This window comes from Paramormyrops kingsleyae, chromosome 8 (genome assembly GCF_048594095.1).
Source record: "Paramormyrops kingsleyae isolate MSU_618 chromosome 8, PKINGS_0.4, whole genome shotgun sequence".
Taxonomy (NCBI): Eukaryota; Metazoa; Chordata; class Actinopteri; order Osteoglossiformes; family Mormyridae; genus Paramormyrops; species Paramormyrops kingsleyae.
Genome location: NC_132804.1, coordinates 10,791,971 through 10,804,362, shown reverse-complemented (window position 1 = coordinate 10,804,362; position 12,392 = coordinate 10,791,971). Strand labels below are relative to the sequence as shown.

Genomic DNA, 12,392 nt, shown 5'->3' with positions numbered 1-12,392 from the left:
CTTGCCATTCTTCCAGCCAGCGTCTCCTATCCAGCACATTCCAGCCCCAACTCTATAGGATTTTGGTTGGGAGATCTTGGGGGCCAAGTCATCTATCTCAGCACTGCATCTCTTTCCTTGTTCACAAGATAACACACAGTCATAACCTCATTGTGTGCTTAGGGTCATAATCTTGTTGAAAAACGAGTGATTTTCAGTAGGGGTATCCAGACTTTTAACTGGTACTGTATAAGACAGTTGGGCAACACAAACAGGGTCTGGAGAAGGTCCACCTTCAGTACTGGCAGGTAGGAAACATACAGACAGACAGCTAACAGCCACGCGTGCTCTCAATTTTAGCATAATAGCATAAGAGTGTTATGAACGCCGCGCACCCCCCTTCTGGCACTAGAGGGAATGTGGATGACAGAGTACTGGTCTAACTACCTCAGATCCTGCATCTGAGGAGTAAGAAATCCAATATTCCACTTTCTTTCATCCAATCACCCCCAAATCCCACATGAGCCTCTTTGGGATTCGAAAGGACGTCCTGGAGGTTAAGCCTCTAATGCGGGCATTTAATAAAGCCTCGTCTCGCCGACGTGCCGGTTTGCCGGAGGTCGCCGAGAGGGCACCATACATTACTGACCCGGCTTCAGCCCAAATCCCAGGCACGGGGGCATGTTGACGGTGTGGGCCAGTGGCGGAACAACTGTACACTGGGCTCTGGGGCAAAAATGGACCATGCCCCTTCCCTCCTTTCCAAATTCACACCTAGGGCCTGCCTATACCAGATGCAGCAGTTGCAGGTGAAATTTAAGTAGCCTCCAATTATCATACCCATCATGCATTGCAGTAGGGAGCAAATTCCACAAACATGTTTTTTTTCGTGAAATACACGCCTCGACAATATAGTTTGACTAGAAAACACTGCAAAGTATTACATTTCCAGATTGTTTTAAGTATTGTCCCAAATATTTTTGTTATGACTCCCACCATAATGTGATTGTACACATGAAAAGGAGAGATTTAAAAGAAGCATGTCATTTAATACACATGACATCAGTGCTTTAATTCACATAAATGATTTGCATACATATGAGATTTGTAGTCTGAGAGGGGGGAGCCCAGGCCTTGGGGCAGCTGCCTTGGCTTCCCCTCCTGGCAGTTTACCCCCGGTGTGGGCTGATTGATCTAAAGTTTACAGAATGCACAGCAATGCCAGAGACAACGTCCAAACAACAGAGTCACGTGCTGATCTCTGCCTTTACCTCCACCCCCCAATGTTCATGCAAATCCATGCATGATAAGTAACGTCACTGAGCCGTGTCAGGAGCACCTGCAGCACCAGGACAGGAACATATATGTCTGCATGCAGGCATGTTTGCAGGAAGTTGCTCATTTCATTATCATGTTCATGTCAAGGGGGCCTTTCCATTTTACCCATTTACACAACTGGATACAACAGCCGTGATCATCTCATTCATCCATCCTCCCAATTACAAAGCCGTGATAATCACCTTGGTTTGTGCACAGCTGTGATTAGGGCCCTATGAAATCCATCTTATTTGTTCTGAAATGCAGTTCTCCCAAATTTGGTTTCTATATATATATATATATATATATAAAAATAAAATGTTGATGTATTTCGGATTTTAAGTTTATGTAAAATGAACCAGAAGTCTCATAGTCTTCAGTGTCTATTGCCTTCATCCATTCCGGTCTCCTTAAAGTCTCATTTTTTTCAGTTCAGCAGCTTCTAAAAACTCTTTAGCTTGTTGGTAGTGCAATCCCCCATATAGTGGCTTTTAGGCATGCTTACACTTACCAGCTAATCCATGTCAGGGAAGAGTCCCGTTAAGGTACTTCAGGTTTTACAAACTACTTTAAAACCGAAAGGCTCCTGTGCTTGGCTAAATAGTTCAGTTCTTCTTGTGCTGTGACTCATCCAGCTGTTTCACATTAACATTAGTGGCACATGCATGATTATAGGAGACTGACCAATCAGAACACAGCAAGAAGAACTCAGGGCTTAAGTGAAATCCAGGTCTTTTTTGATTTAATTGGTAGCTTACAGATCCTGTGCTAGTTGGCAGTGTCCCCCCCTGACACGGATTCGGTGGTAACCCTATGCATACAAGTTAGCACCCATAGTTACAAGTCTAAAATATTTGTAATAATATTTTGGTCATCTGTGGGTAGATCAATTAATATAAAATTTATGGACATAAATTTAAGCAGGTCGGGTATCATTTTGTCTTTACGGATACAGTCAACCCTTCTGCATTGCAACTTTCCCCATTCCGCAGTATTTAATATATCCCGGGGTCAGCATAAGGAATTAACTGGAAAAGTTTTTGGGAGTTTTGCGAAAGCTACAGACGACACGCAAAGGCTTTCAGGCAACACGAAAAAGTTTAGTTTCTCATAAATGCATAAAATATAGGTACAGTGCTGGTTTGGAGGATGCCAAGTATGTTTACGGCAGTCTGTCACATGTCATTTCGCATTGGTCTTTGTATCCCGCATTTCTCGTATCTTTTTCGCTTCGCTTCACTCCGTTCACCAAGGGGACCAAAACATTTTATGCAGTTTTTCCAGATCCTGGGGGGCTGTGTCCCTAACCCTCGCGATGTGGAAGGGTTGACCTAGCGGTTCGAGTCGCGGTCAGGTTGAATGGCAGCTTCGGGCGAGTTCCGGTCGCTTGTGGATGGACCCGCACATCACTGGTTCCTACATGGAGCCACAGAAGGCTGAATAGGGGGCCGTTTCTCTAAGCCACCTGGGAAGTGCCCTGAGTTCTTGCAGGGGAAATGAGCCCTTTGATTACTAGGCAGCATCCTTGCACTAATTTGGCCAATTTTGACCTCCCATTAAAAAGTCTCTGTCTATGCCTACTGTGCCCGTGTTTTACACTATCTGGACAATAGCAAAGTGTGAAAAAATTCGTAGGTTTAAAAGGTCAACAAGATATCCACAAATTTCGTCAGTTTCCGCATTTATAAGTAAATACTGTTTCCATTTCTCAGTTCCGTGATTCCGTCTGCATTTTACGCATCACAGAAATCACAGGCCCTCATATGATCATCCCATTCATATTTGCACAGCTGTAGTGATCACAGTCATATGCAGCCAGCCATGACCATCCCATTCATATTCACACAGCTATGACCATCCCATTCATATTCACACAGTTATGACCATCCCATTCATATTCACACAGCTATGACCATCCCATTCATATTCACACAGCTATGACCATCCCATTCATATTCACACAGCTATGACCATCCCATTCATATTCACACAGCTATGACCATCCCATTCATATTCACACAGCTATGACCATCCCATTCATATTCACACAGCTATGACCATCCCATTCATATTCACACAGCTATGACCATCCCATTCATATTCACACAGCTATGACCATCCCATTCATATTCACACAGCTATGACCATCCCATTCATATTCACACAGCTATGACCATCCCATTCATATTCACACAGCTATGACCATCCCATTCATATTCACACAGCTATGACCATCCCATTCATATTCACACAGCTATGATCATCCCATTCATATTCACATAGCTATGACAATTCCATCCATATTTTCAAACTTTCACACCTGCACAGTTTGCGTGCGATTCAGCACACAGCAGGGAGGGCGTATCCTGAACTTGCCAAAGCAGCGTCACTTGGCAGCCGGTAAGGCGAAACCTCTACTTTGTTTCCCTAAAAAGGACTCACCTAACATGACCCTGACATCAACCTCCTGTATGGTTTTCATTCAGTTCTGGCTTATCGCATACAGAGCAGAGGTTGACAGCATGGATGTGTAACCTGAAGGTCAGCTGCTTCCCCCAGTGTTGCTGGATCCTCAGAGGCCCCTTCTTATGAAGCTATGATCATCCCAATACCCTAGACCAGGGCTCCTCAAATCTGGCCCTCCATTCCAAATCCAGGCTGTGTTTTCAGTTCCCCCAGGTGGTAAGTTTAATAATTACTGACTCTAATAGGCCACAGAGGCTTCACACCTGGCTCACAGGTAAAGGAAGGATGGAAGTAGTAATAATTATTGATACTTTATTGATCCCCATGGGGAAATTCTCTTTACGCCTCCCCCAACTTGCTCTCTGTAGGTGAGAGCAAGTCAGCGGTGAAGGACACCCACCCACAGCAACGCCCAGGAAACTGGGGGTTAAGGGCTTTGCTCAAGAGCCCGAAGGTGTGCTGAGGCTGAGCTCAAACTGGTGACCATCAAACAGCCCTTCCCCATGAAACGGCCCTATGCCTTACCATCAAACGGCCCAAACTGCCCTATGCCTTACCATCAAACGCCCTATGCCTTACCATCAAACGGCCCAAACGGCCCTATGCCTTACCATCAAACGCCCTATGCCTTACCATAAAACGGCCCAAACGGCCCTATGCCTTACCATCAAACGCCCTATGCCTTACCATCAAACGGCCCAAACGGCCCTATGCCTTACCATCAAACGGCCCAAACGGCCCTTTGCCTTACCATCAAACGGCCCTTTGCCTTACCATCAAACGGCCCTTTGCCTTACCATCAAACGGCCCAAACGGCCCTTTGCCTTACCATCAAACGGCCCAAACGGCCCTTTGCCTTACCATCAAACGGCCCTATGCCTTACCATCAAACGGCCCAATGCCTTACCATCAAACGACCCTATGCCTTACCATCAAACGGCCCTATGCCTTACCATCAAACGGCCCTATGCCTTACCATCAAACGGCCCTATGCCTTACCATCAAACGGCCCTATGCCTTACCATCAAACGACCCTATGCCTTACCATCAAACGACCCTATGCCTTACCATGAAACGGCCCTATGCCTTACCATCAAACGACCCTATGCCTTACCATCAAACGGCCCTATGCCTTACCATCAAACGGCCCTGACCCTTTGTCCCCAAAGCCCACAGAGACATCATGCAGGTCCTGAAGCTCCCATCCCATCATATCATCACGTCTATTCACACCTCGAAGGAGCTGCAAAGCTCGTCTCTGTCACTGTTGACATGCCAGCAGACAAGGAGGGGTCTTCACAGAATGATCTTCAATTTAAATCCGTCACGCTAACCTTGCAATGTGATGTTCTGATCCATTCAAGCTTGGTGTCTCGGGAGACGGTCGTCATACGCAGACGCGAGGTGGACAGGCCCAGGGCGGGACAAACACAACTGAGCAGGTAAATCAATCAGACGAAGAACTACCAAGAGCGGAAGAGCATGTCTTCGGTTCACTGACTCAAGACTACCTCTTCCTTTACACTTAGATGTGCACTGTCCCTCCTGACATGGAGATGAGATTGTTAAGTACAAGAGGAAACCTTCCGGAAAAAGGTCACAAAAAGCCACTTCGTCGGAGAAAAAGCTCTCAGCTTCTGTTCACCCTTGAGGAATCGCGCGTGTGTTTAAGAATTCAGAATCAGAACTTGGGCCCGACAGCAAAAGCAGCATTCTGGGCAAAAACACAGCGATGGAATTTGTGAGTGTAAATGCATCACTGGTTAATGCAGGCCATTGTGTCTCTCCTTGTAATTTAGCCCCTTTCTTAGCCACTTAACGAGCATATCACATTGGCCCGTGTTGTCACAGCAGAGGCCTTGGGGTAATGATTTTGAACAATTCATTTTAAAAATGGAGAGCTCTGGAGATCCCAGGCTCATTAAATTATTTATTCACGGCTTTGAATGAGGAGACATTCAATTATTCAAATGTTGACATTTAACAGCAAGTCAACTCGACTGACTGAATTTTACCGGCGTGGTTCAGGAAGTCCGGAGCGGAGATCCCCCTAGGGAGAGGCACGTGGTGGGGGGGCAGATTCGCTCCTGTGACACCACCTGACCCCCTGTACCCCCCACTACACCTCTCGGAGAGAGGGACTCCCTAAATTAATTGTGGATGATGAACAGAAGTCATGGAGATGCATACTGGTCGTAGCTTTGAGGTCTTCTGGGGGTCGTTAAGGAGCCAGGCAAAGGGAACCATTGGAACTGGGCAGTTTTTTGCGCCGGAGCAGCACGGTAAACACGTTCCCCAGTGTTTGGGCTGCTTGTGTGTGGAGAGTTTTCTGTGCTCTTTCCTGTGTTTGGTTTAGTTTCCTCTCAGTACAGGGTGGTAACCAGTGGAGGTAACCAGAAGAGACTGGTTTATTTCTGGGTTTAATCAAAAGCAAGTGATAAATACGATGAGGGTTCTTACAGATGACTTAACAACAGAAGAACACCAAACAAGCGGACAGCTGTGTTTACCTGGGCGTCTACCAGCAGGTGCCTCATCAAGGTCATTGACTTCTTCAGGGTGTCCTTCTCGTTGGGCAGGAAGGCATGTTCCTCATGGTCCAGGGCCTGGGGCCTGTTCACCATGAAGTGGGAGATCTGGTCGTTCAGGCTGGTGAGGGACTGCACCGCTGTAAGGTTGGAGAGCGGAGAGAAAAACAGCGACGTCAGCCGCCAGTCACAGTCAAGGCAGCGGCGCACCGAAACCACCATCTGCTGATCCGCTGGAACTGACGTCTCTTTGGGCCGCAGGCTACATCACGCTCCGCGCCGCCAGCGTTTGGGTCCAGTTCTCGGCAGCCCCGGCTAGAAAATCGGTTACCGGAAATGGGTTGATGAATGGGGACCGTGCTGGGATTACAGAATGGGGATTGGGGGATGTTTTTGGGAATATTAAATAAAAAAGTCACAACACTGCAGGGACCCATGGCAAACCCAAGCTGCAGGTGGACATTAAACATATACAGTCTATTTCGGGTTTAGATCCATTGCTTTACAGCTGCAAGCCGATTCACCAGGGTTCTTATACGAAGTATCTGCTGAGTGTATAATCCCTCACACTCCACAGACCACATCTGCACTCCCTTCAGTAAAACACTCTCAGCCATTCCTGTCATTCTCTTCTGGGATGTCTAACTTCAACATTGATGTGAAATTTATTCTGCGATCAGGGGGTAGATTTCAGTGGGCGGCCAACTGCAGGCAGGCTGTACGGCTGACTGACCAGACGGGAAAAAAAACCACAAGGGTTTTTACATTCTACCTCATTAACCATAATTAATGTGTGATAAATAAAATATTATGTAAACTAGGTGATCTGCAGCAATAAATTCTTAAGCCTTTCATCATGAAATTTAAATGAGCTGTAATATCTTCTTTTACCAATTATCAAGCTCACCCTCAAAACCTGTGGGTTAAATATAGCTGAATTTAAATTTCAAGTATAATTCTGATCTCTCTCTGGTCGGTCTTACGCCATGTGTAAACTACTCCAGCCAGACGACTCCAAAGATACGATGATGAAGGGACTGGCTTTAAGACAACTGGGATGTGGCCAGGCAGCGGGAAGCGTGCTGGTTCAGGAACTGGACACGGTTGCCCTGTTTTTGTACCTTTGACAACAAATGTTGAATTACCTCAGGAAAAATACCAGTCCATGAAAATGACATTACAGCAAAATGATATGCTGTAGAATAAGCCTGCCATGATTTAACAATACTGTCAATCAGAAATGGTCGTTTCAGATCCAGAGAGTAAAAATCCAGACCAAGATTTTGTCTCAAGCAACCAGTTGAGTATAAAGAGTCACAGTCATAGTCACCTGGTTTGTTGAAACAAAATCTTGGTCTGGATTTTCATTTTCCAGACCTGAATTGTCCACCTCTGCCATCAACTATGCTTGGGTGGCAATACTGTAATACACTGTACCACAGTATTTTCGGTAAACCATGGTATTTTGAATTCATGGTGACAAAATAAGTGCATATCGCGGCATAATGATATCTGAATGGTTTGACGGCAGACCTAAGGACCACTGTCGCCGTGGTTGGCCTTATCTCACCACACAGCCACGCTAAGTAGAGCCTGTCCAGGCTGCCATTATCCCTGCAATACCACCGTCATACCCTACACAGCTATTAGTGTTCCACAATGGCTTACAAAACCAGACCCTATTTGTTTTCCAGCAGCCGCAGAAGGAGCCAACAGCATGTTACAGCATCCAGGTGGACCCGACCGCACGTCATCAGAATCCCGGGCTTTGGACAGACACAGTGAATGCCATTTAGTGGCAACTGCTCTGCTCTTCAGCCTGGCACCTGTCTTTTAAATGTAAATAACATCACTCAGTCAGACAGCGAAAATCACAGGCATCCAGCGGGGTTTCTGTTCATTTCCGACAATAATTAAAGAACGGGGGTGTTAAGTAAAATGTAGTTTTTGTCGGCAGGGTTCTGTGAGCTATAACTCCGGCTCACCAATCCCCACGCGCCCGGCAGACTCATGATCGTCACAGCTGAGCACTGAAGGTCAAAATTATTCATGATGACGCCAATCCCAGAGTCATAGGGCCCCAGTCCATGTCACAACCACAAATACATACGTATGTAGTCACCCAGTGTCTGTCAGCAAAACAGACAAAAAAATACAGGAATAAAAAACAGCTCATTTTGAAACTTTATATTACCTATTTAGTATATCTGTTAACTCAGTCAAATTATACAAGATGTGCTGGACAACAAGAACTAACAGACCAGGGAATGCAGGAAGATAAACAGGCTAAACCACAGAGGACTTTCAGACGGCTGCTTTCAACCAGACGCCGGCTAATTATGTCCCACCTGATTAACGGAGAAAAATCAATAATAAGCTGAAGCCATTTCAAAAACGCTGCAGATTGACTAATGAAGTTTGCAAGAGATCACTCCGGCAGCACCACACACACGGCAATTAATATTCATTTAAGTTAATGGTTGCAAAAACATTCTCCTTCGTGTGAAGAATAATGCTCCAGAAGAAATCTATGCAATTTATATTTACATTAATTTATTTGTAGGGCACAATTAACCAAATAAAAGCCAGAGCAAAGTTACATCAGACCCAGAGGCTTATCTTTGGCACTCAGACGGAGTACATAAAAGGTCTTTAAGTCTCTTTGCATCCAGGGTGCCAACAGGCAGGCCGTCCTGCTGAGGTTTATGACATGAAGGGCAGCACCGTGTGGAGGCTGCCTGGGTCTCCATGCACTGGCAGGACCCACATGCCACCCTGATGTTCTGACATTCCCCCGGCGCTGGGAGATCATGACTGCTGCGGTTCTGCATTAGAGTTTGGCCAGGGCAACTCCCCCTGTAAACAGAGATTATCCTAAGCCCATTACTACTATGGGGTGGGGTGGGGGAGGGGGGGCTTACATTTGTCAGTGTTGTTTTTCGAAAATGGTCTTGCAGTCGGGTATCAGTCCATCACTGCTATGTGGGGTAGTGTGAGGTCAGGTTGGATGGGGAGGTGTGAGGTCAGGTTGGGTGGTGTGAGGTCAGGTTGGGTGGGGAGGTGTGAGGTCAGGTTGGGTGGTGTGAGGTCAGGTTGGGTGGGGTGGTGTGAGGTCAGGTTGGGTGGTGTGAGGTCAGGTTGGGTGGGGAGGTGTGAGGTCAGGTTGGGTGGGGTGGTGTGAGGTCAGGTTGGGTGGTGTGAGGTCAGGTTGGGTGGGGAGGTGTGAGGTCAGGTTGGGTGGTGTGAGGTCAGGTTGGGTGGTGTGAGGTCAGGTTGGGTGGTGTGGTGTTAGGTCAGGTTGGGTGGGGTGGTGTGAGGTCAGGTTTGGTGGGGTGGTGTGAGGTCAGGTTGGGTGGGGAGGTGTGAGGTCAGGTTGGGTGGGGAGGTGTGAGGTCAGGTTGGGTGGTGTGAGGTCAGGTTGGGTGGTGTGAGGTCAGGTTGGGTGGGGTGGTGTGAGGTCAGGTTGGGTGGGGTGAGGTCAGGTTGGGTGGGGTGGTGTGAGGTCAGGTTGGGTGGGGTGGTGTGAGGTCAGGTTGGGTGGGGTGGACTTCTGGACAAAACGACAGATTCATGAAGTGTTATATAATCACCCGTTTAACAGCCTTTAAAAGCAGAGGGACCCGACAGATCCCAATGACAGAGCCTCCTGAACAGGGAAGGCTTTCAAGAGGAATGTTTTACCGAGCACTGAAAAGCGGAGGTCACATAGGGTCGCCCCTTCACTGGTCACATGGCTGTCATTTGAGGAGGGAGGGACCAGCAGAGGATAGATTATTTTCTGAAGAGGAAAAATAAAAGGCCATTGGCAACGTCTTTTTTTCCCGGGGGATACAAAATAAAAATTCTTAAAGAACTACATTACTATGGCTATGATTCCTTGTTCATGAATTTCTCAACCTTTGGTGACCCACAGTTGGTTCATGTTTTTGCTCCCTCCCAGCTCACATGCAAAAACGTGCACTGGCTGAGGGTCTCAGAGGATTGGATTGAGGAACACTGGTTTAGATAATTGATAGTAAAATATGTTCCATGTGATCAACATCAGCAATGCCAATGAAAATAGGGCTAGTGCCACCCTGCCCCCCCCCCCCCTTCCAGGTACACCTCTGGAAGTGAGGAAGTGCTGGAGAGCAGCTTCATCCGAGGGCTATATGCACAGTGTTACAGTGGGCATGAGCGCCCTCCACTGACTAAGCAGGAAACCCCCAGTGCTGCTTATGGGATCAGTCACTGCAGAGATTCTGGGAGATATAATCTCTCCGAAGTGTCTTGGCTGTGGCCTGGGGCTTCTGCCCTGTGGGACATGCCCAGAACATCTCCCTTGGGAGCAAGGGTAGATAGTTCGGGTCCAGAAAGTAAAAATCCAGAACATGATTCTGCTTCAACCAACCAGTTGAGTATAAAGAATCACAGTCACCGAGTACTCAACTGGTAGGTTGAAATAAAATCTTGGTCTGGATTTTTACTTTCCGGACCTGGATTTGTCCACCTCTGCCATCAACTAGGCTTGGGTGACAATATTGTAATACACTGCACTACATTATTTTGGGTAAACCTTTGTATTTTGAATTCTTGGTGACAAAATTAGTGACCCCCCCCCCCCCCCATTATTGCTTTTGATAATACCATCACCAAAAAAAAAACTTTCTGGACCTGAACAATCCATCTCTGCTTAGGAGCCAAGCCAAACGACCTCAGCTGGCTCCCGGGGTCTCCAAACAGACGGCGAGAACAGCCAGAAACTTCAGTGCAGCCACTTGTAATCATGACCTTGTCTTTTGTTCATTACGCACAGCTCGTGACCATAAGTAAGCATAGGGACGTAGACTGACCAGTTAACCATGAGCCTCTTCATCTGGCTTAACGCAACGCTTTATCACCAGAGGCCTCCACAGGGCACACAAAACCCCAATATTTGATCTACCCATCATTCTCAACATCCCCTCAATTGCGATCTAGATCCCGCGGTACTTAAACCACCTTACTGTAGGCAGACTCTCTCAGCTCACCTGAAAGGAACAACCCACTCATTTCCAAGATCGCAGCGTGGCCTCGATTTTAGAGGTGCTGGTTCTCATCCCTGCCGGTTCATACTTGGCAATAAATCACTCAGGTGTGTGCTGAGGGTCCTAATCTAATGAAGCAAAAGCACAACGCGATCGGCAAACATCACTTTTAGCCCCCATATCAGATGCAATTCCAGGCACAGCCGTGCCTTGCTATGCTGGCAGTACAGACCGGCTGAACACAGGCCACACCGATTTTGTGCAAATGATGCGACGGCCATTCTTACTACATTCACACAGGGTCCCCATATTCCTGTAACACCCCCCCCACAGTAAGCCATCTCAATGTCCACAAAGCACAGGGAGACTGGGTGAGCATAATCCCACAAACCCTGACAAAGCTGTGCTAGGAAGAAGTGCTGCTTCACTGTACTGTTCCACAGCCAGGCCAGAATCCACACTGTTGCTCCACAATCCTAGGTTCAGCCACTGGGCAGAGTCCCCTCTCCAGTATCCAGGCTTTCCCTTGGAGTAATCCGTATAAATTCGGCGCATCCTTATGTTTATTAAATTCGGTTAATGGAGCACGCCACATGGTACGCAGAACTTATACAGATTACTATCTTTTGGTCGTTATAATATGCCTCTCATTGATATTTTAGACGCACTACTAATCTGCTTATCAAATCGTGGGTGTAAGTAAACGTCCGTATAGTACTGAAACACTGACATCCAGACAAATGTTTCGCCTGTTACCTAAAGCCCTGGTGATTATTGCTCCATATAATCGCGATGTGATATTCTGCAGCCCTATTTCAAAGCACAGCCTCCAGGTGTCTTTCCCGGGACCCAGAGCCAAAAAATCGATGATCCGCTAAATGAAGAGAGTGTGGAATATTGGAATGTGACTGTGCCCAGTTACCCAAAGACCCGAAGCAGATTCCCTGTACTTCCAGCTACACGCTCTGTCTATGCCTTAAACTGCCGTCTGCATATCTGACTTGTGACAATTAAAAGCATCTCCTAGCTGTTTGTCCAAAACACACCGTCAAATGTGGCAAAAATAAAAAGCTGCCCAGCTACACAGAAACCATTA

At 46.9% G+C, this 12,392-nt stretch overlaps 1 protein-coding gene across 1 annotated transcript in view; it reads right to left on the bottom strand.

Annotated features, from left to right (window-relative positions):
* The window catches only part of kaznb (kazrin, periplakin interacting protein b), a 107,682-nt gene that overhangs the window by 86,809 nt on the left and 8,481 nt on the right, over nucleotides 1–12,392 (bottom strand). Inside the window, exon 2 of the mRNA XM_072715178.1 lies at nucleotides 6,273–6,430. The gene's annotated coding sequence lies outside the window, so the exon portion shown is untranslated. The remainder of the gene's footprint in view (nucleotides 1–6,272; nucleotides 6,431–12,392) is intronic.